Source organism: Kogia breviceps, chromosome 2 (assembly GCF_026419965.1).
Source record: "Kogia breviceps isolate mKogBre1 chromosome 2, mKogBre1 haplotype 1, whole genome shotgun sequence".
NCBI lineage: Eukaryota > Metazoa > Chordata > Mammalia > Artiodactyla > Physeteridae > Kogia > Kogia breviceps.
In genome coordinates, this window is record NC_081311.1 from 104,361,448 (window position 1) to 104,373,861 (window position 12,414).

At 61.2% G+C, this 12,414-nt stretch overlaps 1 non-coding gene across 1 annotated transcript; it reads left to right on the forward strand.

Moving 5' to 3' along the window:
• The first annotated feature begins 4,814 nt into the window (after window positions 1-4,814).
• Window positions 4,815-4,887, forward strand: TRNAV-CAC (transfer RNA valine (anticodon CAC)). The gene has a single exon. It is a non-coding gene; the product is annotated as a tRNA-Val (tRNA).
• The last annotated feature ends 7,527 nt before the right edge of the window (window positions 4,888-12,414 follow it).

The window sequence follows — 12,414 nt, forward strand, 5'->3', positions numbered from 1 at the left end:
GCCTGCCGATGCGGGGGACACGGGTTCGTGCCCCGGTCCGGGAGGATCCCACGTGCCGCGGAGCGGCTGGGCCCGTGAGCCATGGCCGCTGAGCCTGTGTGTCCGGAGCCTGTGCTCCGCAACGGGAGAGGCCACAACAGTGAGGCCCGCATACCACAAAAAAAAAAAAAAAAAAAAAAAAAAAAGGTGTGTCTTCATATACACGCTACCATGTGTAAAACAGCTAGTGGGAAGCTGCGGTACAGCGCAGGGCGCTCAGCTCGGTGCTCTGGGACGGCCTAGATGGGTGGGCCGGGTGGGGGGTGGGGGGAGGTCCCAGAGGGAGGGGAGACGTGCGTACACATAGCGGATTCACTTTTCTGTACAGCAGCAACTAACACAGCATTGTAAAGCAACTGTGCCCCAATTTAAAATTAAAAAAAAAAAGTCTTTCTCAGGAGGTGACATTTAAGCTAGGACCTGAAGGACGCAAAGGAATCAGTGTCAGGAAAGGCTGGGAGTGAGGGGAAGGAGAGAACCTTCCGGGCGGAGGAAGAAGCTGCAAAGAAAAGCTCGGTCCTCTAGACAGCGGACAGGAGGTGTGGACGCAGCACCGTGGGCGGCGCGGGCGGGTGAGACCCCAGGGGCTTCAGAGGGAGGTCGGATCTGGATCTGTGGGGGCTCCCAGGTTAGGGTGAGGAGATTGGAATGTGTTCCAAGTGTGACAGTTAGCCACTTAGGAGGTTCAAGTCTGCAGGCTGACAGGCTTTGATTTAGGTTTTAGAAGGACCACTCTCGCTGTCGTGTGGAGGTCGAGCTGGAAGGGGCAGGTGTGGGCGTGGAGCTTAGAAGTCTGCTCCGGGGGTCCAAGCAAAGTGGGGTCCGCAGGGCCAGAGGCTGGAAGGGAAGTCTGCCCTCAGGAGGTCCGGGGAGATTTGCAGAAGGAGGGGAGCAAAAGCACTGAAGACTAAACAGAAGGTCCTCCTGCCAAATCCCAGAGGAAGCAGAGGCAAGGCTGGACGTCGGGACCCCCAGAAGTGCCCTGACTCCAGAGAGACGGGTGCTCAAAAGCCAGGCGGAACGGGGGAGGGCGTGGCGCAGAGAGCTGGCCAGTTTCCTAGAACGTCAGCCAGAACAGCCTTAGATGGCATTATTAGAAAGAGTCTGACAAGCTCTGCCATCCCTGTGGGCATTTGATACTTGGCGACTGCCTCGATTAGAAGAAAGAGGGGGGCCACCGATCTGTAGACAGAAAAAAGCCATTCTTACCTACTGACGGCAGGAAGAATCTACTGTAAACAGCAAGACTAGATGGGGTGCATCTCCAGTGATCCAGTCACCTTTCTACTCGGTGTTTCCCCAGCCCTCAGTGCCCTGCGCTTCCCGTTCTCAGGAACGGGTCTCACGGGCTCATTCACACACAGGAATAAATGACTAAAGACAGCTCAGTGCAGGACTTCCCTGGCGGTCCAGTGGTTAAGACTGCGCTTCCAAGGCAGGAGACACGGGTTCGATCCCCGGTCGGGGAGCTAAGATCCCGCATGCCGCATGGCACGGCCAAAAAGAAAAAAAAAAAAACGACGGCTCTGTGGGTACCCATTCCTTCCTGGGCATTTGCATCGTCCAAAACTAAAACCTGAAGTCTTAGGCCAGGAGAAGTGTTTAGGGGAGGACCAGAGAACTTTAGTTCACGCAAGTAGCATGGAGTGACTTATCCCTCCCCGGGAAAAGGTTCCGACTCCTGAGTTCTCACTTGGAATCCTCCTCCAAAGCCTGGGGAACAGCCCAAGCCTCCCCTTCCTTGCGGCCTGTCGCTGGCAGCTGCCAACAAAAGCCCCTGGTGCTTACTTATTCCTCAAGGCGCTCAAGACCTTGCCTTTGGCGTTCAGTTTAGTCTCTGTCTCTGAAAAAGACTGTTTTGTCAAGAGCTTCTCTCTCGCCGTCACCACCTTCCTATGTGGTCTCTACGGACCTAGCCAGGCAGCAGGAACTAACCAGACGACATCCCAGCAATTGCTCTGCAGAAGCCCCCTAATTAGGTGGAGGAGCTTTCCCCTTCCAAAAGAGGCGAATCCACTTGGGACGCACATTAGAAAACAAGGATTCCTTGCTGTTTTGAATTCTTGAATCAGCTGCACTTATCCTTCTGCCATCATAGCTTACCAAGAGTTGTCCCCAGAAATGAGGGCAAGTCTGTCTTTGCCATTAAGTAATAAGTCTTCATCGCTGTGGCCCAACCCACATCCTCTCCCCTTCCCACTCATGCCAGCTCATCCTCTCCCCTTCCCACTCGGGGGACACACACGCTCTGTGGTTCCACAGTAACCACCACCAAGATCCAGTGCTGACCTCCAGGTAACCAGAGCAAAAGTCCTGCAGGGTGACAGCGGCAAAGCCCTCGAGGGTGAGCGGAAATGAGCTCCGAGTGTCTGGATTCTGTGCTGAGCTCTCTCCAACATGAAACACTAGCCATGGTCTCCCAGGAAGCCAGCCCCCTCTAACAGCGTGCAAACAGTCCTCCTCTCTCCCAGCCCAGCCGTGCGCCTGAGCTGCAGACGCATGAGATCCATGGAGCCTAGCTCTGGGCGGCTAGGTGGACAGACCGACAGACACAGAGGACGCGGGGACACAAAACCTTGAGCTAGGAGGAGGGATGGAGAAAGAAGTGATGCTGGCTGTGTAGGGGAGTGAACTTTGCCACTCCAAAATGTGTCTCTTCGGCTTGCACCTTATTTTGAGTTAAAAACAATCAAGGCCCAAAAGACTTCGACCCTCCCCCTAACGAACCGCCTGAAGAATTTAGATGGAGGGCCTGCTCCGGGAAGAACTGTCACTGCAGAAAACCGTCATATAATAACAGGAGTGAGGGGTGGTTGACGGGGGAAATTAGCAAGGCCCGTGCGATCACAGAGCACCTCCGTGTCCCAGTGCCCCTGCACAGCCCAGCAAACATCTGTGTATCAAACATTTGCTCGTGTGCTTCTTTCATCTTCCTGTAAATTGCCTTCGTCCCCTTCGAAGGCCGACCCCACCCGTTCTCCTGGATGGCGCGTAAGCCTCACCTGCGTGGCTTGTGCTGGGCCCATGTTCTTAGGGAGCGCCTGTACATACCTAATTACAGCCGACTTCCCCTGCGAATCTGCCCTGCGTCTAGTTAATTCCTAGGCCAGCCGGGAGAACCCAGAAGGGGCGGGAAAGTTCCTCCACAGGAGCTGGCCTCTGCTCTCTCCTGCCTGCGCAGCCCACGCTGCTGCTCTCCTCGCTTTCTCCATGAGGCCCCTGGGCACAGAGGACCAAGGCGGAGAGCCCGAGGTCAAGCCTGCCCGAGCTTGCCCTTGAACTGCGCTTGGCCTAGGGCAGCCAGAGCATTCCTGGCGGCCCCCCAGCGCGGACCAGGCACCCCAGGCCTCATTCGCCGCCTGCAGGCTGCTGGGAGAGGGGTGGGGCTGCACCTCCGCCCCTGCCCCGCCCCCTTCCAGCGGCTGGGTTGCCCCGCCCCCTCCAGCGGCTGGATTGCCCCGCCCCACAGCCACTGTCACTCTGCCCCTCCCCCACTCCATGCTTCTTTTCATGAGCAGCACTTCTTTTATACTGCGCTTTTTTTTTTTTAATGGACAGCCCATCTCTTCCCTGCGTCCACTACAGAGGGCAGGGCAAGGCTAAGGGGTCAGAGGGCTGAGGAATGTGGGGTGGCCGGTGGGGGATAAGGGACCCCCGAGCCAGGGGACCCCTGCTTTGGAAGGAAAGGAAAACTACCATCAGTAAAGTCAGCCCTGCCCGCCAGCCCCTAGTCCCTCCTCCAGCAGCAAGACCACTGAAACATGAAAATGCACATCTGTGGGACGAGGGCTGGGGAACGATTCCCTGCCTGGAATCCATTTTTCTGTCGAGTTTTAATTCTTCACAACAGCCAAGAAGAAGCTGGGTAGACAGGAACAAGGTTAAAGCGGCAATGCGGTGGGCGTGGCCCCCAGTGCTGGGAAAGCTGCAGGTTCCCACGGAGGCCGGGTCCCCGCTGGGAAAGCCCCAGAAGGATGGGGTGGCAACCTCCTTCCACAGCCCTCGCAGGTGGCACATCCAGCGGGACACCCAGGGCTGGAAACCACGGGAAGCGAGGCGGGCCCGGGGGCTGCACAGCCCCACAGCATGATGGCCAGGGCCGGCTGGCCGGCCAGCCGGGGGCCAGCTTCCTACCCTCTGCTGCTCGGCCGCGCCTGCCCGCCCACACCTCACCCAGGTAGGAGACGAGGCCCAGACTCAGGAGGCCGCAGGGGGGTGTTTGAGGCCACAAGGAGCCTCTCAGCTGAGACTGGGGTCCACCCCGTCCCCCCGCCGCACCTCGCCACATCCCAGGCCGAGCGGTTTACAGTGGCTTCTCAGCGTGCCACATGTCGCACAGTCCAAGAGGGAGGTGTGATTTCCTACTCACAGGTAGCTCAGCAAGGTTGAGAGGCAGACCAGGCCTCAAACCGGGTGTGCCTCACGAGTGCACACCCTTTATCCCAGTCCCATGGCTGCAAGGCTGTGTGACCTTGGACAAGTCACCACCCCTCTCTGGACCTCGGTCTTCTCTGTCTCTTGAGAGTCTCAAGTCTCTGCCAGGCACCAGCTGTCAGGGAAGAGTGCTTCTCAGGCCCTGTGCTCTGCCCCTCCCGGTGGGCACCGGCCAAGGCGGAGGCCACGCCTTTGGCAGCACCAGCTCAGCTCCCTGCTCTCGAGGCCCCTCAGACTCCTGCCCCACCCCGTGTCCCTGCTGCCAGCTCACCACAGCCTAAGCCTTCTCCAGGAGTTTCCCTGGAGAAGTGGTTGCCGTCTAAAGGGTCAGGCGAGGGACTTCCCTGGTGGTCCAGCGGTTAAGACTCTGTGCTCACAACACAGGGGGCCTGGGTTCGATCCCTGGTCAGGGAACTAGAGCCCAGCGTGCCGCAGCTAAGACCCAGCGTGCCGCAGCTAAGACCCAGCGTGCCGCAGCTAAGACCCAGCGTGCCGCAGCTAACACCCAGCGTGCCGCAGCTAACACCCAGCAGCTAACACCCAGCACAGCTAAATAAATAAATAACTTAAAATAAAATAAAGGGCGAGGCTAGCGAATCTCTCCCCAGATGACCTATTGCTGAAACACGGGAGACTGTGTCCGTCTGTTCATATCTGATGGCTGTCATCAGCCACTCCCGTTTAACTATTAACTCCTTTAATCCCCCCTACAGCTGAGATATTATGCAAAGTGCCTGCTACAGTGTTTGACCCATAGTAAGCCTCAATACTTGTTAATTAACGGACGGATGGACTGATGGATGGGTGGGCAGGCGGGTGGGTGGATGGATGGATGGATGGATGGGTGGATGGGCGGGTGGGTGGATGTGTGCGTGGGTGGGTGGGTGGATGGGTGGATGAGGGAATGGTTGGAAGAATAGGATTAGGAGGCTCCAGGACCAGGCAGTGGCATTCACTGAACTGGAGACACGGAGTGAGGCCGAGTGAGGTGGTAGACACACAGGAGAAGGTACGTGGCAGCCAGAGGGCTGTGTCTGGAGGCACTGGTACAGCAGGAGGCGGGGAAGGCACGTGCAGGGACCAGCGTGCCAGGTCGGGGGCACAGCCCCCCACATGCTGACAGCACCCGTCTCCCACTCCGCAGGCTCCGCGTGGCACACAGAGCAGGTCAAGCACACGGCCCATCTTACTCACGCCTGGTGATTAGGGCCCCTGCTGTCAGCCTGGTCAACTCACACTGGGTAGCGGCTTGACCCGAGGCCCCCGCGTAGGTCTCAGCAGAGCCGCGACAGGCAGGCCCCTGACCTGGAACACCCAGCGCGCCTCCCTCGGAGGACAGAGGCCGAGACTGCTGAGGTGGCCACATCGACCGCAGCTGCAACTCTGCGGGCATGTTTATACTACAGGTTATTCACTGGTGACCGAAATTCAGACTCAGTTGGGCCTCTTGTATTTTTATTTGCAAACTCTGACGACCCCGCCCAAGCCCAGCGCTCTCTGGGGAAGGCAAATACCCGTGGCCCACAGCCGCCAACGTCGCCAAAGCCCCAGCTGCAGGGCTTGCCCAGAACGGAAGCGAGGGTGGCCGGCCCAGACAGAGGGACACCCCCCGCCCCGCCCAAGGCATGAGAGCATCCCCCCAGCAACGACAGAGGGTCTCACGTGAGCTGGTGTGTGGCAGCCCTGCCCCTGGGGGACATGGGGGAGGAGGTGCCCCTCCAGGCCTTATCCAGCCCCACCCGCTCCTCTAAGAAGCCTCCCCACGACTCAGGCCTCTCCGATCTGTGCACACATTTTCACCACCAAGGACACGTTCTCTTCTGCTGTGCTGGGGGCACGAGGAGCCCCAGCAGAGCCAGTGCTGGATGCTGCAACCCGGCATGACACACACAAAGGTGACCTAAATCCCGCCGGCCACAGCCGGGCCGAGGGCCCCGCGGCAAAGCTGCCGCACGGCTCTCAGCCTCAGTTTTCTTAGTATTTTTATTCATTCACTTATTTGGCCTCGCTGTGTGGCACCGGGGTCTTAGCTCCCCAGCCAGGCATGGAAGCCACGCCCTGTGCGGTGGAAGCACGGAGCCTCAACTGCTGGGCCGCCGGGGAGGCCGCGGGCCTCGGCGTTCTTGCCTGCAGGAGGAAGTCAGCTCACACAGGATGCTGGGGATTAGATAATGCGACGCCAACCCGGCCTGCACGGGCCCTTCGGTTCACATCCATTTCCTTGACTTTGGTTTGCTTTGAATTCATTTATTATTTTTTTGTAGACTGTGGTACAATACACCGCATAAAATTCACCATCTCGCCCGTTTTCAAGTGCCCGGTTCAGCGGCGTTCAGCACCCTCACGCCGTTGTGCGACCATCTCTGAACTCTTCATCTTGCAAAACGGAAACCCTGTCCCCGTGAAACAGTAACTCCCCAGCCCCCTCCCCGCCCGCCCCTGGCATCCACCCTTCTGCCTTCTGCCCCCAAGCTCTGACTGCTCTAGGGGCCTTGTGTAAATGGACTGGCTTGTTTCGCGTCACTTAATGTCCCGAAGGTTCACCCATAGAGCGTGTGTCGTATATACGTATACGTCTAACATTTTGGTCATCTGTTCACCCATCAGTGGACACTTGGGGGTGCTTTCCCCTTTTAGCTGTTGTGGATAATGCTGCTGTGGACATGGGCATGCAACTATCTCTTTGAGATGCTGCTTTCAGACCTGTAGGGGATATTCCCAGAAGTGGAATTGCACTCATATAGTAATGCTATTCGAGGGCCCTCCGCCCCGTTCATTCTCCACAGCGGCTGCACCATTTTACATTCCCACCAACAGCGGGCAAGGGTTCCACTCTCTTCACATCCACATCCACACCCACGCTTATTTTCTGCTCTTTCACAGCAGCCACCCTAAGGGGTATGAGGTGGCCATCCCCCCCGTTTCTGGACCCCGCTGCCAGCAGGCAAATTGTGGGTATTAGAGCTGTGATTCTGTCCTGAGCTTCCTTCCCCGGTCCTCTGGGTCCCTGGGAGGCAAACGGGCTGTTTCTCTCCCTGCGGGGGCCCTTGAGCCTGTGGCCCCCGGGGATTATTTACAGCTGGGGCCACCTCAGTCGGGCAGGCTCAGGACAGGCCCTCCGGGGCGGGTCAGAGGGCAGGCGAGGGGCGCGGGTTCTCCCCGCCTGTGAGCGCGGCCCCCAGGGCTTTCCCTGCCGCGGCCGCCCTCCCAGCTTCCAGCACCCACTCTGCTCCTGCTCCTGGTCCCCGGGAGAGGCCATCCCTCTCCCCCTGGAGCTGGGCTCCCACACTGCCCCACCCAAAGGCAGCCTCGGGGGCGGCCGGAAACCCCACCGTGAGGACACCGGCTCCCCAAGTCCCCAGCACTCACACTTGGCGCCCGGAAGCCGCCCGTCACTGACCCAGCGGCACGCACAGCGCCACCACCGGGCTGGCACGTGGGCGTGGCAAGCGCTGACGGAGGGAAGGCCTGGGCTGACCCAGAACGAGCCTGGGAGCCTGTGGAGGGCAGCCCTCTGTGTATCCTGCTGTTTCGCCCACCAAGGGGGCCGCCCCGTCACCACCTGCTGTGTGACCCCGGGCCAGCCCCCTCGCCTCTCTGGGCTTCTCCTCCCACGTGAATCCCAGGGCCACCGTGCAGCCCGGCAGGACACCTGGGTCCCACTCGCTGCAGGCCATGATTTCGTTCAGAAACTCCCCTCCTTCCACCCCGTCCCCGGCTGCCAAAATCCCACCTACATGCAGACCCTCCGGAGAGGAAACCAAGCACTGGACTAAAAGGGTAACAGCCCTCCCTTTCCGACTCGGGCTGGCTGGACGGGAAGGGAAGAAACAAGCCCCTCCGCAGCTCTGCCTCCACTCCATCCTTTCTTTGTGTTTGGGCTTCTAAGGAAACAATGGGTCCAAGGGCGGTTTCCTTCCAGGACCCCCTCCTCCCTCCAGAAATTCCTCCTCCCTCCAGAAATTCCCCGGTGGCTGCCAAGCTCAGTGACAAGACAAGTGAACCATTTCAGAAGGGGGCCAGCCCAGTTCAGAATGCGGAACAGGGGCGCCCAGCCCAGGTCAGAATGTGGAACAGGGGCACCCAGCCCAGGTCAGAATGCGGAACAGGGGCGCGGCGTCTCCTGGGGCCCCGTCCGCCCCGAGCCTTTAGGGTCACAGGTCACCTGGGCCGCGCACACCCATCAGCATGTGACCTCCTGGAACGCGCTGCGGCGCCGACGGATAACCTGCCGGGCTGGTCACCTCCTCCACGGCTTGTCGCTCCTGCCGCGCCCTCAAATCCTGGCATCCAACCTATGGGGGGGGTGACATCATCGGGCACCCACCGAACACCCGGGGGGGCCGGCGCTCGACAAGCATTCATCGCACAACGACGTGCCGGCCACGTGCTAGCGGCCGGGCATCGAGCTGGTCTTCGGGCGCCCTCGTGGGGCACAGGGAAGGGGGCCCGGGGAAGGCGAGGCCGGCCGTGCCCCCAGCCCCGGCCCCACGAGGCTGGTGCTCAAAGCTCGGCTCCCTTGAAGCCGAGGGAAACGGAGAGCGGAAGAGCGAAGTCCAGAAAGGAGCCGGCGCCCAGCAGACACACAGACAGACACGCAGACAGACACACAGACAGGGTGTCGGTGCAGAACTAGAGTCCAACCCAAGGAAGTGGGGGGGGGCACAGAGGAAGGAAGGCTGGGGTCCTGAGGAAGGACCCTCCATCTTCCCTACCCAGGCCACGTGCAAGACACCTCCCCGGAGCGCATCCAAACTCTCCACCTCTTATTCCAGGGTGCGCGGCCGGGAGGCCTGGGCCGGGGTCTCCGCCGAGGCCTCGCCCGGCCTTGACCCCGTGGCCCCCTTCCGTGACCCCCCTGCCTCCCCGCTGGGCCCAGGACGGCAGCACCCCGGTCTTTGCGCCCCTCCCCGCAGCCGTGTCCACTCCCCCATCTAGCTGCGCCCCCGGCTGCCCTCCAGGAAAGGGCTGAAGCACTTACCGAGTACCGACTGTGCGCGGGCGGCTTTCATGAAGGTCGCGGCAAACGATCTTCACGACGAGCCCCCGGCGTGGTGCCGCCCCGTCCGTCTCACAGGGAAGGAACCGAGGCCCTGGAGGGAGAGCGGGTTCCAGAGGCCCGCCGGGCAGCGGGCCAGCAGGAACGAAGAGCATTCTGGCAACACGAAGGAGGGGGAGCGAGGAGGAGAGGCGCCGGGGGGCCCAGAGAAACAAAGGCCTGGAGCGGGGGCCCTCCGAGGGGCCGGCCAGGCGGAGAGGCAGCGCCGTGTCCCGCCGGAGGCGGGGTGCACGAGCGGCGTCCAGCAGCGCACCAGGCCCGGGGCGCCGGAGGAAGCCCGCGCGAGCCGTGACTCGGGGAGCATCGGGCCGCCCTCGCTGACACCCTGACGTGGAAAGCCCAGCACCCGGGCACGTGCCAGGGCAACGGCGGGGCCCGGCGGCCTCTCTCTCTGAGACCCGCCTAAGGTAGGAGATGGATGGGCCCCTGGGCCGGACTTCTGGGGTTTGTCACGGGGGCCTCGCTGAAGCTCGGGTCTCACCCACAAGCTCCAAGGACAAAGCTAGTGGCGGAAGCCGAGCTCTGCTGAAGCCAAGAGATGAGGCACCGCTCCTGAGGTCAAGGAAAACGTCCTGCCTGCACTCGTGAACGAAGGCCCCTTGGGGGTCAAGAGGGAGGGGCCCCACCGGAGGGGCCCCACCCCATAATAAGTGTGGACACGCACCCACAGGCCTCTGCGCCGGGATCCCTCGCAGCAGAAAGTCGCGCACGCATGTGGGCAGCGTCCTGGGACCAGCCGGGTGTGAGAAAAGAAATGAGTTAACTGGCCAAAGGCAAACAAAGGCCAGAAGGCCCGTCCTATAAAAGGGACTTAAATTGCCTCCTTCTTGAGCTCGTCCTCCGCACAGAGGACGCCCACACCTCTCTCTCTGGGTGTGTATTTCCGCTCTGCTTCTGTCTTAAATTAATAAACTGCTTCTCTGCCTGGTGCTCTCCCATAGGCCGTGCCGTGTCTCTAATACGAAACTGTACCTGTTTGTGCAGTTTTCGCCTCCTTGAAACACTTGCTTCCAAGCGGGGGCAAGAGCCAGGGCCATGCTGCTGCGAGCCTCCAGCCCCACTGGGCCCGGCTAGGCTTCGTGGCTTTCATCCCAGCCGCCCAGCCCCAACCCCTGCCTGGAACTCAGAGCTCTCTTCAGGGCACTCACGCTGTCCCCCCGGGTCACCCCCCGAGCTGCCCCCGGCTCCGGCCACCGCGAGCTGGCTGCAGCCCAGCCCCGCCGATGCCCGCCCGGGAGCCGCGCAGCCCTGGACCTCCGCCGGGGGCACACGGAGGGGGACGGGCAAGTGGGCACCGCCGGGCCAGCGAGCCTGGAAGCGCGCCGGCCCGCCCACGGGAAACGAGTCCTGACACACAGGCCCCCGTTGCGATCTGGGGCCCCCAAGTCAGGCTCCCGGTGCTTTTGTCCCAGAGCCCTCCGAGGCCAGCCCCAGGCCCTGAGGCCGCACAGCAAGGGCACCCCGCCTGCGCCCTGCACGGCCTGTCCGGGCTCCCGGCTCTGCGTCCGGCACCTCGGCCCTCACCTCGACCATGTGACGCGGCTGCCAAGGAGCCGCCTGGGGGTGCAGGGCGCTGCCGCTCGGGGCGCGAGAAAAGCGGGCCCGGGGGAACTTACGGGGACGCACAGCTGCTGGGAGAGCCCGGCCCGGCCTCAGCCACCGCACTTGGCAGGAGGGCACGGCGGCGGGGGGAAGGGGTCCCCGTCCCCCTTGGTGGCGGCAGCCCCGAGCCGTAGCCCCAGCGCACGCCCTGCACCTTCTGTCTCCCAAGAGATCGGAGGTTTGGCCAAGCCACCGGCAGGCAGGCGGATTTCCCCACCAGCCCACATCCACTGCTTGTTGGATTCTGCAACCCAAAGTGCCGAGTCAGAGCTCCTGGGTGTCCCACGAGAGCTCCGATGGCGAGGCCGTGACCCTGACGCCAGAACCGGCAGGCACCCGGGCTGTGCCCACCTGTGTGATGAGCCTGGGCGAGCAGCCCTGGGGGCCAGGCTGACAGCTTCCACGCTCCAGGAGGCCCCTGAGCCTCAGCCAGCCCCGCAGCCGTGTTCCGGGGTGTCTGCCTGCAGGGAGAGCCGAGGCTGCCCGCGGCTCTGCCCTCCGCCTGCGATGGCCCCGCCAGCCCCGACAGTGCCTTGTCTGTCCCATCAGCTCCAGGCTGGCAGGGTCAGGCCCGGGGGCAGAGCGGCCCGTGGCCCTTCCTCCCCTCTTCCCGTGAGGAAGGAATGCATCAGGGATTTTAGTGGCGTTTTCCTACATCATGCTTGGAACGTAGCAGGCGCTCAGCAAACGCTATTTTCTCCTCACTGGGTGAAAGGAGGCTGTGCACCGAGACCCTGGAGCTGGCCCAGCTGTGCCCCCTGGCCCTGCTGCCCCAGCGTCCGAGCTGAGCAATTCCTGTCTGCTCTGAGCCTCAGGGTCCTCAAGGGTCTGGATGCAGACGATGATCCTACCTACCCCCCAGCCGGCAACTGTCCCGGCTCACCATACAGGCCACGTAAGTGTCCACCATGATTTATTTAAGAGAGGAATCCAGCTGCGTCCAAATGAGGGGTTCAGACAAAACAAAAGCTTGAGAATACTACTCAGCCGTGAAAAAGAATGAGAGAATGCCGTTTGCAGCAACATGGATGGACCTAGGGATGATCGTACTAAGAGAAGTGAGCCAGACAGAGACAGGATACCATATGATGTCACCTATATGTGGAGTCTAAAGTGTGACACAAAGGAACTTATCTACGCAACAGAAACAGACTCACAGACACAGAGAACAGACTTGTGGTTGCCGGGGGCGGGGGAGGGGTGGAGTGGGAGGTCGGGGTCGGCAGATGCAAACTGTCATCTATAGGACGGATGAAAAACAAGGGCCTCCTGCAGAGCAC